General features: G+C 45.5%; 1 non-coding gene across 1 annotated transcript; it reads left to right on the top strand.

Annotated features, from left to right (window-relative positions):
- The first annotated feature begins 1,809 nt into the window (after positions 1-1,809).
- LOC123741630 (uncharacterized) lies at positions 1,810-12,259 on the top strand. The gene is made up of 2 exons (XR_014391884.1): positions 1,810-2,994; positions 11,673-12,259. It is a non-coding gene; the product is annotated as an uncharacterized LOC123741630 (transcript).
- The last annotated feature ends 6,550 nt before the right edge of the window (positions 12,260-18,809 follow it).

Raw genomic sequence — 18,809 nt, 5'->3', positions numbered from 1 at the left:
AAAGCGTAAAAAGTAAAAGTCTTGAAGCGCTTTGAGATGATATGAAAAGCACTATATAGTTAAAATTTAATTATTATTATTATCACGTACATAACCTGTCAGTCATGCCCCAAAGAGGTTTTTTTGTCCCACTCCTGCATTCATCCCAGTCATCAGCAACAGATCATTGGACTAGCCACATGTTTGACATGTGTACAATTACAATGGTAATAAATTAGCAAATGTTAGGAAATATTATATAACATACTATTTACAAGTAGAATGGTATGGTTTGCCTTGTGTGGTAAGATTTGTGGGCTTTGACACTCTTATATAGGTGTCAGAACCAGCCAAAATATTGCAATATATGCCACAACACATCTAACTATATGTGTCATGACAGTGTTATGACAATGTTATGACAGGTTATATCAGTTATGACATGGTTATGACCGTGCCATAACGTGTTATGACGCTAGGTGTCAAATAAAGTGTTACCAAAAGTTTTTAACATGTGAAACCACGAATGTCCTGTGTAACTGCAATTCACATGTGAGGTGAAAACATATTGTTCTTCTCACGTGAAAAGGTGGTGTTAACATAACTCTAAATTGAATACATGTGAAAATATGGTTTCACATGAAATTTAATCTCAAATTGTGAAATCAGCAATTTCACATGTGAAAATGTGATTTCACGTGTCAAAATGCGATTTTCACATATGAAACTGCAAATTTAATGTGTTTTCTTTGTAAGGGCAACTCCTAACCCTAAACTAACCCCTAACCCTAAACCTAATTCTAACCCTAAACCTAACCTCTAAACCTAAAATAGACTTTGTCCTCGTGAGTACCTGGGAAATGTCCCCACCAGGAAGAATTTTCCTTGTTTTACTATCCTTGTGGGGACTTGTGGGGATTGCCAGTACCCACAAGGATAGTAACACACATACACACACACACACGCACACAAACTTGTACAGTATGTGTTGTACAGTATGTGTTAAGTACAAGTTATACACTTACTACAATAACTATTTGAGTTATTTGCATTTTCTTTGTCTAATTTGCATGCTTTATGCAAGTTATTCCTTATAGCAGAATAATTCCACCTGAAGCAGGCAAAGGGCTTGGGAAGCATTGGACCTCCAGTTGACATGGGTTGTCTGTCCAAGTTTGTGCATATGTTTCCATGTTTGTGCATGTGTTTGTGTATTGGTGTGTACGCGTGTGTGTAGTCTTTGTGGGTTCTTCGAACTAGTCTGTCAGGGCTTGTCAGTTGCTGCCCATCCCCCAGCCCTCACCCTGTACACCCCTCACAGAATGTGCACTCTTGGCCTCTGGGTCTGACCTTTGTGACATCATGTTTCACTCCCAGTGCACTATTCTGCTAGCACTCAGTATCAGTGCTAGATCTATGTAGGGGGAGAGATGGCTAGGATGGGCATAGCCCCTGAGTGTGTCTGTGGCGTGCAAACATCAAGACAATGTAAAAGTGTGACTTTTTATATTATTTTGTGTGTGTGTGTGTGTGTGTGGGTGTGTGTGTGTGTGTGTGTGTGTGTGTGTGTGTGTGTGTGTGTGTGTGTGTGTGTGGGTGTGTGTGTGTGTGTGTGTGTGTATGTTTTGTGGCAAAGAAGGGGGCCGAGTGATAAATGGCAGATATGTGAGGGCAGAACTAATAAACGGGCTCTGCCCTCTCACTAAGGGGTGGCCAGATGGTGAACTACAAAGCACAAAATGGCCGACCGCCAAAATGCTACAATCCCCAGAAGCAAGGGGAACGCTCGCAAGGTGGGGCTGACCCACATATATAAGGGGTCAAGCCACACCAGGAAGAGGGGGAGAGAAAGGAGCTGTGGACCTGTGAACCATTGAAAAGAGAAAGTGATAATATATCTGCTGGATTTACAGTGTATTACCTGGACTGTTTGGACTTACCTGTTGGCTGTTTTGGACCCTGATCTACTGAGAACCTGATTTGTGTACCAAACCCTGCTATCCTTGATCGACCACGCCTGCAGCCTGGGGCGGTCCAGGCTGGAGAAACAAGCATTCAGTTACTGTCCTGTTGGGAAGAACTCTCTCTGGTGTGATTTTGTGTCGGTCTCCCGCTTAATTTGTGTACAAACTCTCCTAACCTTGAAGAGAGTTGTCACACGTGGTGGAGAATGCAGGCACACGGTGGACTGTGTGTTTTAATGTGGTTTGAAGCGGATAAACGGATTAGCTATACCGATGGTTAGGTTAAAAAAATGTAAATAAATAGTAATTCGTTCATGTAGGACACCAAAGGGGAGTCAGGTTTTTGTATTTTGTTTGTTTCGTTCAGTTTGCTCTGGGAAATGAGTATGGAAGGAGCCATACAAGCACTGTTACAAGCAGTGGCAGCCCAACAAGAAGCAACTAGAGCTCAACAAATAGCTCATCAGGATGCGTTGCGAATGCATCAGGACACGCTGCAGGTCCAGCACCGCACCAACCAGCTGCTCAGAGAGGAGCAAGAGAGAAACACCAAGGAGTTAAAAGAAGGCCTGCAGGAGCTAACGGCCCAAATTGGAGCTCAGCTGCCAGCTTCAAATACCCAGAGGCGGGCCAATAATTTTCTTTAAAAAATGACAAAGCAGGATGATGTTGAAGCATACATCACCACCTTCGAAAGGACGGCCGAGAGAGAGAAGTAGCCAAAAGAAGAATGGGCAGGACTTCTGGCACCATACCTGGCAGAGGACACTCAAAAAGCGTATTTCGACCTGGAGTTGAAAGATGCACAAGATTACAATAAACTCAAGGGAGAGATCCTGACTAGACTGGGAGTGACCTATACCGTGAGGGCACATCGCTTCCACCAGTGGGCCTATAGACCTGGACAACCACCCCAAGCACAGATGTTCGACCTGATTCACCTGGCAGAACGGAGACCCGTTCATCCGCCGAGATCGTCGAGATCATCGTACTCGACCAGTTTCAGCGAGGGCTACACCGAGAAATATGACGATGGGTTGATCAGAATGAGGTACTTTCCACTGACCATCTCGTGACCCTGGTTGAACAGTATTGTATGGCAGGAACAGCTGAGCAGGCACAGAACGGGGGAAAAAAACGTTCCCCAGTAATTATTGCCTTATTTCACTGTAGAGCCTCTAGCCCTGCTCAATACGCCTTAGTTAACCCTTTAGTTCCATCTCCCACACATGCGGTGAGCTCACCTGGTTTAAATGATGTTTCTAGAGACAATATCTCTCATCGTCACTCAATGCATAGGTTTACCTCCACTGTACTCACATCATACCATACCTTTGTCTGTACATTATGCCTTGAACCTATTCCACCGTGCCCAAAAACCTGCTCCTTTTACTCTCTGTTCCGAACGTACTAGACGACCAGTTCTTATATCCTTTATCCATACCCTTATCCTACGCCTCCTCTGTGCTTCTAGTGATGTAGAGGTTAATCCAGGCCCTGCAGTGCCCATCTCCACTCCCATTCCCCAGGCGCTCTCATTTGTTGACGTCTGTAACTGTAAAAGCCTTGGTTTCATGCATGTTAACATTAGAAGCCTCCTCCCTGAATTTGTTTTATTCACTGCTTTAGCACACTCTGCCAACCCAGATGTCCTAGCCGTGTCTGAATCCTGGCTTAGGAAGACCACCAAAAACCCTGAAATTTCCATCCCTAACTATAACATTTTCCGACAATATAGCACTGGCAAAGGGGGCGGAGTTGCAATCTACTGCAGAGATAGCCTGCAGAGTTCTGTCTTACTATCCAGGTCTGTGCCCAAACAATTTAAGCTTCTACTTTTAAAAATCCACCTTTCCAGAAACAAGTCTTTCACCGTTGCCGCTTGCTATAGACCACCTTCTGCCCCCAGCTGTGCCCTGGACACCATATGTGAATTGATTGCCCCCCATCTACAGTGCCTTGCGAAAGTATTCGGCCCCCTTGAACTTTTCGACCTTTTGCCACATTTCAGGCTTCAAACATAAAGATATAAAACTGTATTTTTTTGTGAAGAATCAACAACAAGTGGGACACAATCATGAAGTGTAACGAAATGTATTGGATATTTCAAACCTTTTTAACAAATAAAAAACTGAAAAATTGGGCGTGCAAAATTATTCAGCCCCCTTAAGTTAATACTTTGTAGCGCCACCTTTTGCTGCAATTACAGCTGTAAGTCGCTTGGGGTATGTCTCTATCAGTTTTGCACATCGAGAGACTGAACTTTTTGCCCATTCCTCCTTGCAAAACAGCTCGAGCTCAGTGAGGTTGGATGGAGAGCGTTTGTGAACAGCAGTTTTCAGTTCTTTCCACAGATTCTCGATTGGATTCAGGTCTGGACTTTGACTTGGCCATTCTAACACCTGGATATGTTTATTTGTGAACCATTCCATTGTAGATTTTGCTTTATGTTTTGGATCATTGTCTTGTTGGAAGACAAATCTCCATCCCAGTCTCAGGTCTTTTGCAGATTCCATCAGGTTTTCTTCCAGAATGGTCCTGTATTTGGCTCCATCCATCTTCCCATCAATTTTAACCATCTTCCCTGCCCCTGCTGAAGAAAAGCAGGCCCAAACCATGATGCTGCCACCACCATGTTTGACAGTGGGGATGTTGTGTTCAGGGTGATGAGCTGTGTTGCTTTTACGCCAAACATAACGTTTTGCATTGTTGCCAAAAGGTTTGATTTTGGTTTCATCTGACCAGAGCACCTTCTTCCACATGTTTGGTGTGTCTCCCAGGTGGCTAGTGGCAAACTTTAAACGACACTTTTTATGGATATCTTTAAGAAATGGCTTTCTCCTTGCCACTCTTCCATAAAGGCCAGATTTGTGCAGTATACGACTGATTGTTGTCCTATGGACAGAGTCTCCCACCTCAGCTGTAGATCTCTGCAGTTCATCCAGAGTGATCATGGGCCTCTTGGCTGCATCTCTGATCAGTCTTCTCCTTGTATGAGCTGAAAGTTTAGAGGGACGGCCGGGTCTTCGTAGATTTGCAGTGGTCTGATACTCCTTCCATTTCAATATTATCGCTCGCACAGTGCTCCTTGGGATGTTTAAAGCTTGGGAAATCTTTTTGTATCCAAATCCGGCTTTAAACTTCTCCACAACAGTATCTCGAACCTGCCTGGTGTGTTCCTTGTTCTTCATGATGCTCTCTGCGCTTTAAACGGACCTCTGAGACTATCACAGAGCAGGTGCATTTATACGGAGACTTGATTACACACAGGTGGATTCTATTTATCATCATTAGTCATTTAGGTCAACATTGGATCATTCAGAGATCCTCACTGAACTTCTGGAGAGAGTTTGCTGCACTGAAAGTAAAGGGGCTGAATAATTTTGCACGGACTATTTTTCAGTTTTTTATTTGTTAAGTTGTGGCAGGTGAAACAGTTAAGGACATTGGTTTACCATCCACAGATGGACGGGCTGGTTGAGAGATACATTTTGTTCCACTTCATAATTGTGTCCCACTTGTTGTTGATTCTTCACAAAAAATTACAGTTTTATATCTTTATGTTTGAAGCCTGAAATGTGGCAAAAGGTCGAAAAGTTCAAGGGGGCGGAATACTTTCGCAAGGCACTGTATCTTCAGAGCTCGTGCTGTTAGGTGACCTAAACTGGGACATGCTTAACACCCCGGCCATCCTACAATCTAAGCTAGCTGCCCTCAATCTCACACAAATTATCAATGAACCTACCAGGTACAACCCAAAATCCGTAAACTCGGGCACCCTCATAGATATCATCCTAACCAACCTGCCCTGCATATACACCTCTGCTGTCTTCAACCAGGATCTCAGCGATCACGGCATCATTTCCTGCATCCATAATGGGTCTGCGGACAAACAACTACCCCTCATCACTGTCAAACGCTCCCTAAAACACTTCAGCGAGCAGGCCTTTCTAATTGACCTGGCCCGGGTATCCTGGAAGGATATTGACCTCATTCCATCAGTAGAGGATGCCTAGTTATTCTTTAAAAGTGCTTTACTCACAGTCATAAATAAGCATGCCCCATGTAGAACCAGGAACAGATATAGCCTTTGGTTCACTCCAGACCTGACTGCCCTTGACCAACACAAAAACATCCTGTGGCGTACTGCATTATCATCGAATAGCCCACGCGATATGCAACTTTTCAGGGAAGTTAGGAACCAATATACACAGGCAGTTAGAAAAGCAAAGGCTAGCTTTTTCAAACAGAAATTTGCATCCTGTAGCACAAACTCCAAAAAGTTCTGGGACACTGTAAAGTCCATGGAGAATAAGAGCACCTCCTCCCAGCTGCCCACTGCACTGAGGCTAGGAAACACTGTCACCACCGATAAAACCGTGAGAATTTGAGAATTTCAATAAGCATTTTTCTACGGCTGGCCATGCTTTCCACCTGGCTACCCCTACCCCGGTCAACAGACCTGCAACCCCCACAGCAACTTGCCCAAGCCTCCCCCATTTCTCCTTCACCCAAATCCAGATAGCTGATGTTCTGAAAGAGCTGTAACATCTGGACCCCTACAAATCAGCCGGGCTAGACAATCTTAACCCTCTCTTTCTAAAACTATCAGCCAACATTGTTGCAACCCCTATTACTAGCCTGTTCAACCTCTCTTTCGTATCGTCTGAGATCCCCAAAGATTGGAAAGCTGCCGCAGTCATCCTCCTCTTCAAAGGGGGAGACACTCTAGACCCAAACTGCTACAGACCTATATCTATCCTACCCTGCCTTTCTAAGGTCTTCGAAAGCCAAGTTAACAAACAGATCACCGACCATTTCGAATCCCACCGTACCTTCTCCGCTATGCAATCTGGTTTCCGAGCTGTTGTGGGTGCACCTCAGCCACGCTCAAGGTCCTAAACGATATCATAACCGCCATCGATAAGAGACATTACTGTGCAGCTGTATTCATCGACCTGGCCAAGGCTTTCGACTCTGTCAATCACCACATTCTTATCGGCAGACTCAACAGCCTTGGTTTCTCAAATGACTGTCTCGCCTGATTCACCAACTACTTCTCAGACAGAGTTCAGTGTGTAAAATCGGAGGGCCTGTTGTCCGGACCTCTGGCAGTCTCTATGGGTTCAATCCTCGGGCTGACTCTTTTCTGTGTATACATCAATGATGTCGCTCTTGCTGCTGGTGATTCTGTGATCCACCTCTACGCAGATGACACCATTCTGTATACTTCTGGCCCTTGTTTGGACATTGTGTTAACTAACCTCCAAACGAACTTCAATGCCATACAACTCTCCTTCTGTGGCCTCCAACTGCTCTTAAATGCAAGTACAACTAAATGCATGCTCTTCAACCATTTGTTGCCCACACCTGCCCGCCCGTCCAGCATCACTACTCTGGACGGTTCTGACTTAGAATATGTGGACAACTACAAATACTTAGGTGTCTGGTTAGACTGTAAACTCTCCTTCCAGACTCACAATAAGCATCTCCAATCCAAAATTAAATCTAGAATCGGCTTCCTATTTTGCATCAAAGCATACTTCACTCATGCTGCCAAACATCCCCTCGTAAAACTGACTATCCTACCGATCCTTGACTTCAGCGATGCCATTTACAAAATAGCCTCCAACACCCTACTCAGCAAATTGGATGCAGTCTATCACAGCGCCATCCGTTTTGTCACTAAAGCCCCATATACTAACCACCACTGCGACCTGTATGCTCTCGTTGGCTGGTCCTCGCTTCATATTCGTCGCCAAACCCACTGGCTCCAGGTCATCTATAAATATTTGCTTGGTAAAGCCCCGCCTTATCTCAGCTCACTGATCACCATAGCAGCACCCACCCGTATCACGCGCTCCAGCAGGTATATTTCACTGGTCACCCCCAAAGCCAATTTCTTCTTCGGCCACCTTTCCTTCCAGTTCTCTGCTGCCAATGACTGGAACAAACTGCAAAAATCACTGAAGCTGGAGACTCAAATCTCCCTCACTAACTTAAAGCACCATCTGTCAGAGCATCTCACAGATCACTGCACCTGTACGTAACCCATCTGTAAATAGCCCATCCAACTACCTCATCCCCATACTGTTATTTATTTTATCCATTTTGCTCCTTTGCACCCCAGTATCTCTACTTGCACACTCATCTTCTGCACATCTATCACTCCAGTGTTTAATTGCTATATTGTAATTATTTTGCCACTTTTGCCTATTTAAATAAAGGTAAAATAAAAAATGAATTAAAAGGTCGGTGTGGTCCTGGAGTATGATGTACTACTGGGTAGATACTTTCCTAACTTTGCAAGGTTAGGCCAAAAGAATGGCATATTTGAGAAGCCACAACCCCTGACCAAGCAGGCAGTAGCATTTCGCCTTCCTGGGACCAACCTCACAGGTGCTAGGAGGGGAGGATGAGGTAGAAAGGGCAGACCCTGTCAATAATGAGCAGCCCAGTACTAGTGGGGTATGGGTCCATCTGGAGCGGGGGGCTCAGAGGGGGACTATCTAGAACCAACAGACATGGCAGGGTCCCTGACTAACTTCAGGATGGGCCAGACCAAGGATCCGACCCTGCAGCAAGCCAGAGCAGATGTGCAGGTCGTAGATGGTACCCCCATAAATGACGGTACAATGCCTAGTAGTTTCCCCCACTTCATAATGAAAAAGGGTTTGGTGTACAGAGTAGCAAAACTAGGGTTTGATGTGGTGGAACAGTTGTTGGTCCCCACCCGGTACCGGAGAACAGTACTGGACTTAGCTCATGGGCACATTCTGGGGGACACCTTGGTATTGATAAAACCCAAGACAAGATTGTGAGGAAGTTTTACTGGCCAGGGATTCAGGTTGAAATGGCTTGACATTGTGGGGAGTACCTCAAGTGCCAGTTAACAGCTCCCCGACCAACTGTTAGAAGCCCGTTGGTGCCACTCCCCATAATTGAAATGCCATTTGAGAGGATAACGATGGATATAATTGGCCCGCTATGCAAGTCCACCAGAGGGCACCAATATATTCTGGTCATCCTAGATTATGCCACTCGCTACCCAGCAGGCAATCCCCTTTTGGACGATGGCTTCCAAAAATATAGGAATTAGTGCTCCTGTTCACCAGGGTAGGGATTCCAAAAGAGATCCTTACTGACCAGGGGACCCCTTCATGTTCCGCCTTATGGCGGACCTTTGCAAGTTGTGGCAGGTGAAACAGTTAAGGACATTGGTTTACCATCCACAGATGGACGGGCTGGTTGAGAGATTCAACCACACCCTGTAGTTAATGCTCAGGAAGTTAATCGATAAGGATGGGGAAAAACTGGGATTTAATATTGCTGTATCTGATGTTTGCCATTAGAGAGGTTCCCCAAGCCTTGCTGGGGTTTTTACCCTTTGATCTGGTATATGGGAGACACCCCCGGGGAATCTTAGACATTGCACGGGAAACCTGGGAGCACCAGTCGACCCCTTATACTAGTGTTATAGAGAATGTCATGGCCATGCAAGACAGGATAGCCACAGTCACGCCCATTGTAAGAGAGCACATAAGGCAAGCACAAGAGCACCAGTGACACACTTATAACCAGCAGGCTACCCTGAGGGAATTTCAACCAGAAGATAAGCTGTTGGTGCTGGTCCCCACGGTAGAGTGTCAACTGTTAGCCAGTATGAAGTGCTGGAGAAAATAGAAGAAGTTAATTATCCGATCTGACAGCTAGGTCGTTCGCCCCCGGAACAGATCTATCACATAAACCTGTTTAAAGCGTGGAGTTAGAGCGAAACACAAATTTTCACATACCCCACACCCACTCAGGAGGCAGACGAAGAGCATACTTCACCTACACTGACCCCGGCACAAGTACAGGAAGTAAAGACCTTGATCCAGAAAAACAGAGATATATTTTCAGGGATACCAGGGCGAACTGAGGTTACGATATGATATTGTTTCCCTACCAGGGAAAAAAGTAAGCATGAGGCCATATCGGTTACCTGATGCTCAATGAGCCATGATCAGAGCGGAGGTGGAGAAAATGTTGGCGGCTGGAGTGAACGAATAGTCACATAATGAGAGGTCTAGCTCAATAACGATGGTCTCTAAGCCTGATGGGTCTTGGTGGTTTTGTAATGATTTTCGGAAGGTAAATGAAATCTCCAAGTTTGATGCCTACCCCATGCCCTGTGTAGATGAACTATTGGAGAAAATTAGTACGCTCGGTACATTACGACCCTGGACCTAGACAAACGTTATGGGCAAATTCCCCTGACTCCCAGAGCCGAAGAAAAGACAGCCTTTGCAACCCTGACAGTTTCAATACACCATTATGCCATTTGGCTTACTCGGGGCCCCAGCCACCTTTCAACGGCTAACGGACCAGGTCCTAAAACCGCACTGAGCTTACGCCACAGCTTATTTAGATGTCATGGGGATCTACAGCCCAGATTGGGAAACCCACTTGCCTCGGGTACAGACAGTGCTAGACGCCCTTAGGAAGGCAAGGCTCATAGCGAACCCTGCCAAGTGTTAAGTGAGGTTAGAGGAAACCGAGTATCTGGGATACACCGTGGGAAGAGGGTTAATCAAACCCCAACTTAAGAATGTCGAGGCAATTAGAATATGGCCGAGAACAGTAAATAAGAAGCACGTTCGAGCCTTCTTAGGGTTGACAGGTTACTACCGGCGGTACATCCCATATTATGCAACAGTGGCCTCCCCACTGTCCGACATGACTAGATCCAGAGGGACAATCATGGTAAAATGGGATGAAAATGCCACAAAAGTATTTAGAACATTACAGGAGGCTCTATGCTGTAATCCAGTGTTGGTGTCGGTGAGTGGGGCGACCACTGCATAATTTGGGATGAACCGCCAGAGGGAGGTGTTTAGTCCCAGGGTCCTTAGCTTATATCTGCTGGATTTACGGTGTATGACCTGGACTGTTTGTACTTACCTGTTGGCTGTTTTGGACCCTGATCTACCGAGAACCCGATTTGTGTACCAAACCCTGCTATCACCGACCACGCCTATGGCCTGGGGCGGTCCAAGCCGGAGAAACAAATATTCAGGTACTGTCCTGTTGGAAAAAACTCTCTCTGGTGTGATTTTGTGTCGGTCTCTCGCTTAATTTGTGTACAAACTCTCCTAACCTAAAAGAGAGTTGTCACAGTTTGTATGCTTACGTACATCAGCATGTGTGAGTGAGGAGTGGTTTCTGGTCCTCAGATATAGGCAGCCCTGATGAGATCAGTGGAAGCTTATCGCAGGCTTAACAGGGATAGGCTGATACTGCAAGCCTTAACAAGATAGGCTGACATAATGCAAGCCATAACGGGATAGACTGATACTGCAAAAATGTTTTTTACATTTTATTCTACAGTCCACTATTTACTTCAAATGTATAGAGCTGTCAAAGTTAACGTGTTAATCTCATGCATTAATACTATGAATTGACAAGGTAAGAATGTATAATTACATGATAATGAATTACCTATTGTCACGCCTGCTCCTGTTCTTCCCCCAGCATTGCGCACTCCTGCCACCATCATTACGCACACCTGCCTTCCCCCGTCATGCGCATCAGCGTATTATTGGACTCACCTGGATTCAATCACCTGTTTATTACCTCCCCTATATTTGTCAGTTCCCCATCTCTGTTCCCCGCTGCTGCATTGATTGTTGTTTGTCATTGTGTATCCGTGTGCTGATGCTGTTTCTGTCTGTTTCTGTCACACCCTAGCTGGCTCGAGAGGTTTCTTGCCCCGGTTGGCTCAGAAGGTGCCCATGCCACGTCAGGCCTCAGCTGGATCATCAGGTTTTACGCCTAGCCGGCTCGTCAGGCTGCTACGTCTCTGCCGGATCATCGGGTTTCCACGCCTCAGCGGGATTGACAGGCCTTCATGCCTCAGCCGGATCGTCAGGCTCCTATGCCTCAGCAGGCTCGCCAGGCTCTCACGCCTCTGCCGGTTTGTCTGGGTTTCACACCCAGCCGACTTGTTCATTGCCCGTGCCTTAGCCGGCCCGTCAGGGGGGTGGGTACTGTCACGCCTGCGTCCACTCTTCCCCCCTGGCGCTTGAGGGTGCCAGTCTCCCCATTATTGCGCACTCCTGCCACCATCATTACGCACACCTGCCTTCCCCCCTTCACGTGCATCAGCGTGTTGTTGGACTCACCTGGACTCAATCACCTGTTTATTACCTCCCCTATATTTGTCAGTTCCCCATCTCTTTTCCCACTGCTTACACAATTGTCATTGTGTATCCGTGTGCTGACACTGTTTCTTTCTTGCCCTTTGTCTGGTCCTAATTAAATGTCAACTCCCCATACCTGCTTCTCGTCTCCGGTGTCGGTCCTTACACGTATGACGAATTACTCTTTTTGTTTGGGGGGGGGGGGGGTTCGTTTAAATAAAACATCACAGCGATCACCAAGAAGGCATACGAGCGGATGTACTTCTTGCGTCAGCTGAATAAATTCAAACTCTCATGGACAATACTGATTTGGTTCTACACAACCATCATCAGGTCCATCCTCACCTCCACAATCACTGTCTGGTTTGGGAATGTGTCCGTCTGGTCCAAGGGCAAACTGCAACAGATTATCCGGTCTGCTGAGAGGGTTATCGGCTGCGACCTGCCCTCCACGAGGTTCTGCACGATTCCAGGGAAACATCATTGCCGACCCCTTCCACCCCGGACACCACCTCTTACAAAGACTCCCTTCTGGCAAACTATTCAGGAGAATCACGACCAAAGCATCTTTCCCCTGCCTTGGCCCTCACCACTGCAAATTGCTCTATGCACACTCTACACATTCTTATATGCTCCTGACTTGTTCATATACATATTTCCCCACTGCACATCATCCTGTAAATGTTTATTTATTTATACATCTCTACATACATGTACATCATTTATAATGTAGCTTAGTGTTTATGGTGACGCTTGTAGTTCTTAGCTTAAAGTTTACGTAGTGTACATACTGCATGTGGAATTGTGTAAACTCTGCTTCTATATTTGTTTGTATATCCTGTCTATCATCTGCCGTTCTGTATATTCTGTTTATTTTGGTAGTACCATAACGTATATGCTAGGAGTCAGGAAGAAGGTGAGTTTAATAATGAACCAATACAGATGAACAAACATGAGAAGCGTACTGAACATAAGAGAAAACAATGCTACCTAATGACTGATGTCAACTGAGGGCAAAATAAAGGGCAAGTAATAATGGAGAAAATGATGTCCAGGTGTGCGTAATGATGTTGCCAGGGCTGGTGGTTAGTAGAGCGGTGACGTCAAGTGCCGGAGAGAGGGAGCAGGAGTAGGCGTGACAAAGTCAAATTCCTGTGCATGCAAATGTATTTGACGAGTAAAGGTGATTCTGATTTGTTTTGACTTGGGAAGTTAGGATTTAATTTATCCTCTCATTACAATTCTCATCATTGTTGTCTGTTTTAAAAGACACAACAACAATAACAACAACCACAAAGAGAATGTGTGTCATGTTGTTGTAACTGTAACACTGGCTACAGTAAATGCAACATGTCTCAAGGCTGCTGTGTGTGTGCGTGTGTGTAGGCCTATTCACCACTATTGAAGTGATGCAGAACAGTCTGTAACATACTTGAGAGGGTGTTCTTTCTGCATTCTCCATGGAGAGACTGTGGGGTTTCCCTGATCCTCTGCCAGACCAGCACACAAAGCATGCAGTGATGGTGCCAGAGGCAACTGGAGTGCGGGCAGAGTGTAGGACGGCTATGGTCTGGCCCCTAGGACCCTGCCATTGTGGAAATGTAAGTGGGAACAGTGTCTGAGCTGCTTGAGTTGGAACAGAAAGAAATGTTGGATGACCAAAACTATGAGCTTCAAATAGCTGGGCCTGGGAACATAGCGTGTTCTATAAAGAGGTCACAAAATAACCGAAACAAGCAAAAAAGGAGAAAAAACGATGTAGGGAAGAAAATGACAAATTATATTGGAGAATGACTGCAGTTAGTATGTACAGGGCTCTATATTAAAAACAATTAATTGGTAGCACCAACTTAAAAAAGTTAGGAGCACCACGTAAAATTTAGGAGCACCAGAAAATAATATTTGTTAAAGTGATTGAGATACAGCCTATATTGGGCCTATATTAATTCTAGCTCATTTTGAAGCACATGGTGTGCTCTATAAACTAAAATGTAACACTGTAAAGACATTAGTTTACTATAAAAGCTCAAATGTTGATAAGAATGGCATTTAAATTATGAAGTCATTTGTGGAATATTAGGTTTCTACATTGTATAAAAGCACTTTTACCTATTGAGATGCAGTATATATCTTTACAAATGTATTTTGATGATGATATGTATTTGATCCCCTGCTGATTTTGTACGTTTGCCCACTGACAAAGAAATGATCAGTCTATAATTTTAATGGTAGGTTTATTTGAACAGTGAGAGACAGAATAACAACAAAAATATCCATAAAAAAACTAATGTCAAAAATGTTATAAAATGATTTGCATTTTAATGAGGGAAATACGTATTTGTTTTTGCTGTAGTAATGGTGCAAGGATGACACTAGTGAATCTGCACTCGCTGTTTTTCTCTAGGACACTTGGAAATAGCATTACAACATGAATCCTTACAACAATTATTATCTGGGAGATTTTTTCCTAGTTGCAGTGCTGCCAAAATAAAACTTGTGGTCACACAGCAAAATATTTTGCACTTTAGAGCCCTCATTACATTGCCCATTCTTCCTCTCCTCTTGCCCTCTCTTTCTCTTTGACTCAATTACCTTCCCTGTCTGTCTGTCATCCCCTCACACCACCCCATCTACTCATGACTTTTACTAATTTACTCATCACCTTTATTTCACACACAGAAACGCATATAAGCCACTCCCTCCCTTTGGCAAATCAGACCATAACTATCCTCCTGCTACCTGCTTACAAGCAAAATCTCAAACAGCAAGTACCAGTGATGCTGTCATGTCCTGACCATACTAAGATGTTATTTTCTATGGTAGAGTAGGTCAGGGCGTGACAGGGGGTGTTTTGTGTTTTTCTTTGTTTTGTATATCTATGTTTAGGTTCTAGTTTTTCTATTTCTATGTTTTTTTGGGGGGATGATCTCCAATTAGAGGCAGCTGGTCCTCGTTGTCTCTAATTGGAGATCATACTTAAGTAGGGTTTTTTTCCACCTGTGTTTGTGGGTAGTTGTCTTCTGTTTAGTTTATGTACCTGAGAACTGTGCGCTCTCGTTTTCTCTTTGTTATTTTTTCTTTAGTGTTCTGAGTTAAAATAAATATTCATCATGAGCAATCAACACGCTGCGCTTTGGTCCCCTCTCTACGACAGCCGTTACAGATGCGCTCAATTCGGATAGTCTGATGAAGTGGATGCTAAGATACAGGACTGTTTCGCTAGCACAGATTGTAATATGTTCTGTTATTCATCCGATAACATTGAGGAGTTTACCACATCAGTCACCGGCTTCATTAATAAGTGCATTGACAATGTTGTCCCCACAGTGACCGTACATACTCTACAGTGCATTTGGAAAATATTCAGGCCCCTTTACATTTTCCACATTTTGTTACAAACAAACAATACCCCTTAAGACAAACCAAAAACAGGTTTTTAGAAATGTTAGCAAATTTGAAAACTGAAATATCACGTTTACATAAGTATTCAGACCCTTTCCTCGGTACTTAGTTGAAGCACCTTTGGCAGCGACTACAGCCTCGAGTCTTCTTGGATATGACGCCACAAGCTTGGCACACCTGTATTTGGGGAGTTTCTCCCATTCTTCTCTGCAGATCCTCTCAAGCTCTGTCAGGTTGGATGGGGCGCGTCGCTGCACAGCTATTTTCAGGTCTCTCCATAGATGTTCGATTGGGTTCAAGTCCGGGCTCTGGCTGGGCTACTCAAGAATATTCAGAGACTTGTTCCGAAGCCTACTCCTGCGTTGTCTTGGCTGTGCTTAGGGTCGTTGTTCTGTTAGAAGGTGAATCTTCACCCCAGTCTGAGGTCCTGAGGGCTCTGGAGCAGGATTTCATGAAGGATCTGTCTGTACTTTGCTCCGTTCATATTTCCCTCGATCCTGACTAGTCTCCCAGTCCCTGCCCCTGAAAAACATCCCCACAGCTTGATGCTGCCACCACCATGCTTCACCGTAGGGATGGTGCCAGGTTTCCTCCAGACGTGACCCTTGGCATTCAGAAACCAAAGAGTTTCATTACATCAGAGAATCTTGTTTCTGATGGTCTGAGAGTCCTTTAGGTGCCTTTTGGCAAGCTCCAAGTGAGCTGTCATGCGCCTTTTACTGAGGAGTGGCTTCCGTCTGACCACTCTACCATAAAGGCTTGATTGGCGGAGTGCTGCAGAGATGGTTGTCCTCATGGAAGGTTCTCCCATCTCCACAGAGGAACTCTGGAGCTCTGTCAGATTGACCATCAGGTTCTTGGTCACCTCCCTGACCAAGGCCCTTCTCCCCCGATTGCTCACTTTGGCCAGGCGGCCAGCTCTAGGAAGAGTCTTGGTGGTTCTAAACTTCTTCCATTTAAGAATGATGGAGGCCTCTGTGTTCTTGGGGACCTTCAATTCTGCAGAAATGTTTTGGTACCCTTCCCCAGATCTGTGCCTCGACACAATCCTGTCTCGGAGCTCTATGGATAATTCCTTTGACCTGGTTTTTGTTTTTTGCTCTGACATGCATTATCGAACAGTGGGACCTTATATAGACAGGTGTGTGCCTTTCCAAATCATATCCAATCAATATAATTTACAACAGGTGGACTACAATCAAGTTGTAAAAACATCTCAAGGATGATCAATGGGAACAGGATGGACCTGAGATCAATTTCATCTCATAGCAAAGGGTCTGAATACTTATGTATATAAGGTATTTCTGTTTTAAATGTTTATACATTTGCAAACATAAAAAAAAAACAGTTTTTGCTTCGTCATTATGGGATATTGTGTGTAGATTGATAATAATTGTATTTAATATTTTAGAATATGGCTGTAACATAACATAAGATCATGTGGAAAAGGTCAAGGGGTCTGAATACTTTCCGAAGGCACTGTACATACCCCAACCAGAAGCCATTGTTTACAGGTAACATCCGCACTGAGCTAAAGGCTAGAGCTGCCGCTTTCAAGGAGCGGGACACTAATCTGGACATTTATAAGTAATCCCCTTACGACCTATGATGAGCCATCAAACAGGTAAAGCGTCAATACAGGACTAAGATCGAATCCTGCTACACCGGCTCTGATGCTCAACGGATGTGGCAGGGCTCGCAAACTATAATGGATTTCAAAGGGAAACCGAGCCACAAGCTGCCCAGCGATGCAAGCCTACCAGACGCGCTAAATGCCTTCTGTGCTTGCTTCGACGAAAGCAATACTTAACCATGCATTTTAGTACCAGCTGTTCTGGATGACTGTGTGAGTTCGCTCTCCGTAGCTTATGTGAGTAAGACCTTTAAACAGGTTAACATATGCAAGGCTGCGGGGCTAGATGGAATACCAGGACACGTACTCAGAGCATGCGCTGACCAGCTGGCAAGGGTCGGCCAACAAGGCTGAGTTCATCTCAGCCTATGCTACCCTCCAGTCCCTAGACTTCCTGGCGCTGACGGAAACATGGATCACCACAGATAACACTGCTACTCCTACTGCTCTCTCCTCGTCTGACTACGTGTTCTCGCATACCCCTAGAGCATCGAGCCAGCGGGGTGGTGGCACTGGAATCCTCATCTCTCCCAAGTGGACATTCTCTCTTTCTCCCCTGACCCATCTGTCTATCTCCTCATTTGAATTCCATGCTGTCACAGTTACCAGCCCTTTCAAGCTTAACATCCTTATCATTTATCGCCCTCCAGGTTCCCTTGGAGAGTTCATCAATGAGCTTGACGCCTTGATAAGTTCCTTTCCTGAGGATGGCTCACCTCTCACAGTTCTGGGTGACTTTAACCTCCCCACGTCTACCTTCGACTCATTCCTCTCTGCCTCCTTCTTTCCACTCATCTCCTCTTTCGACCTCACCCTCTCACCTTCCCCCCCTACTCACAAGGCAGGCAATACGCTTGACCTCATCTTTACTAGATGCTGTTCTTCCACTAATCTCATTGCAACTCCCCTCCAAGTCTCCGACCACTACCTTGTATCCTTTTCCCTCTCGCTCTCATCCAACACTTCTCACTCTCCCCCTACTCGGATGGTATTGCGCCGTCCCAACCTTCGCTCTCTCTCTCCCGCTACTCTCTCCTCTTCCATCCTATCATCTCTTCCCTCTGCTCAAACCTTCTCCAACCTATCTCCTGATTCTGCCTCCTCAACCCTCCTCTCCTCCCTCTCTGCATCCTTTGATTTCCTCTGTCCCCTATCCTCCAGGCCGGCTCGGTCCTCCCCTCCTGCTCCGTGGCTCGACGACTCACTGCGAGCTCACAGAACAGGGCTCCGGGCAGCCGAGCGGAAATGGAGGAAAACTCGCCTCCCTGCGGACCTGGCATCCTTTCACTCCCTCCTCTCTACATTTTCCTCTTCTGTCTCTGCTGCTAAAGCCACTTTCTACCACTCTAAACTCCAAGCATCTGCCTCTAACCCTAGGAAGCTCTTTGCTACCTTCTCCTCCCTCCTGAATCCTCCTCCCCCCCCCCCCCCCCTCCTCCCTCTCTGCGGAGGACTTCGTCAACCATTTTGAAAAGAAGGTTGACGACATCCGATCCTCGTTTGCTAAGTCAAACGACACTGCTGGTCCTGCTCACACTGCCCTACCCTGTGCTTTGACCTCTTTCTCCCCTCTCTCTCCAGATGAAATCTCGCGTCTTGTGACGGCCGGCCGCCCAACAACCTGCCCACTTGACCCTATCCCCTCCTCTC

The sequence above is a fragment of the Salmo salar genome, chromosome 03, assembly GCF_965601325.2.
Source record: "Salmo salar chromosome 03, fSalSal1, whole genome shotgun sequence".
NCBI classification, from domain to species: domain Eukaryota; kingdom Metazoa; phylum Chordata; class Actinopteri; order Salmoniformes; family Salmonidae; genus Salmo; species Salmo salar.
This window is presented reverse-complemented; position numbering and strand designations above follow the sequence as displayed.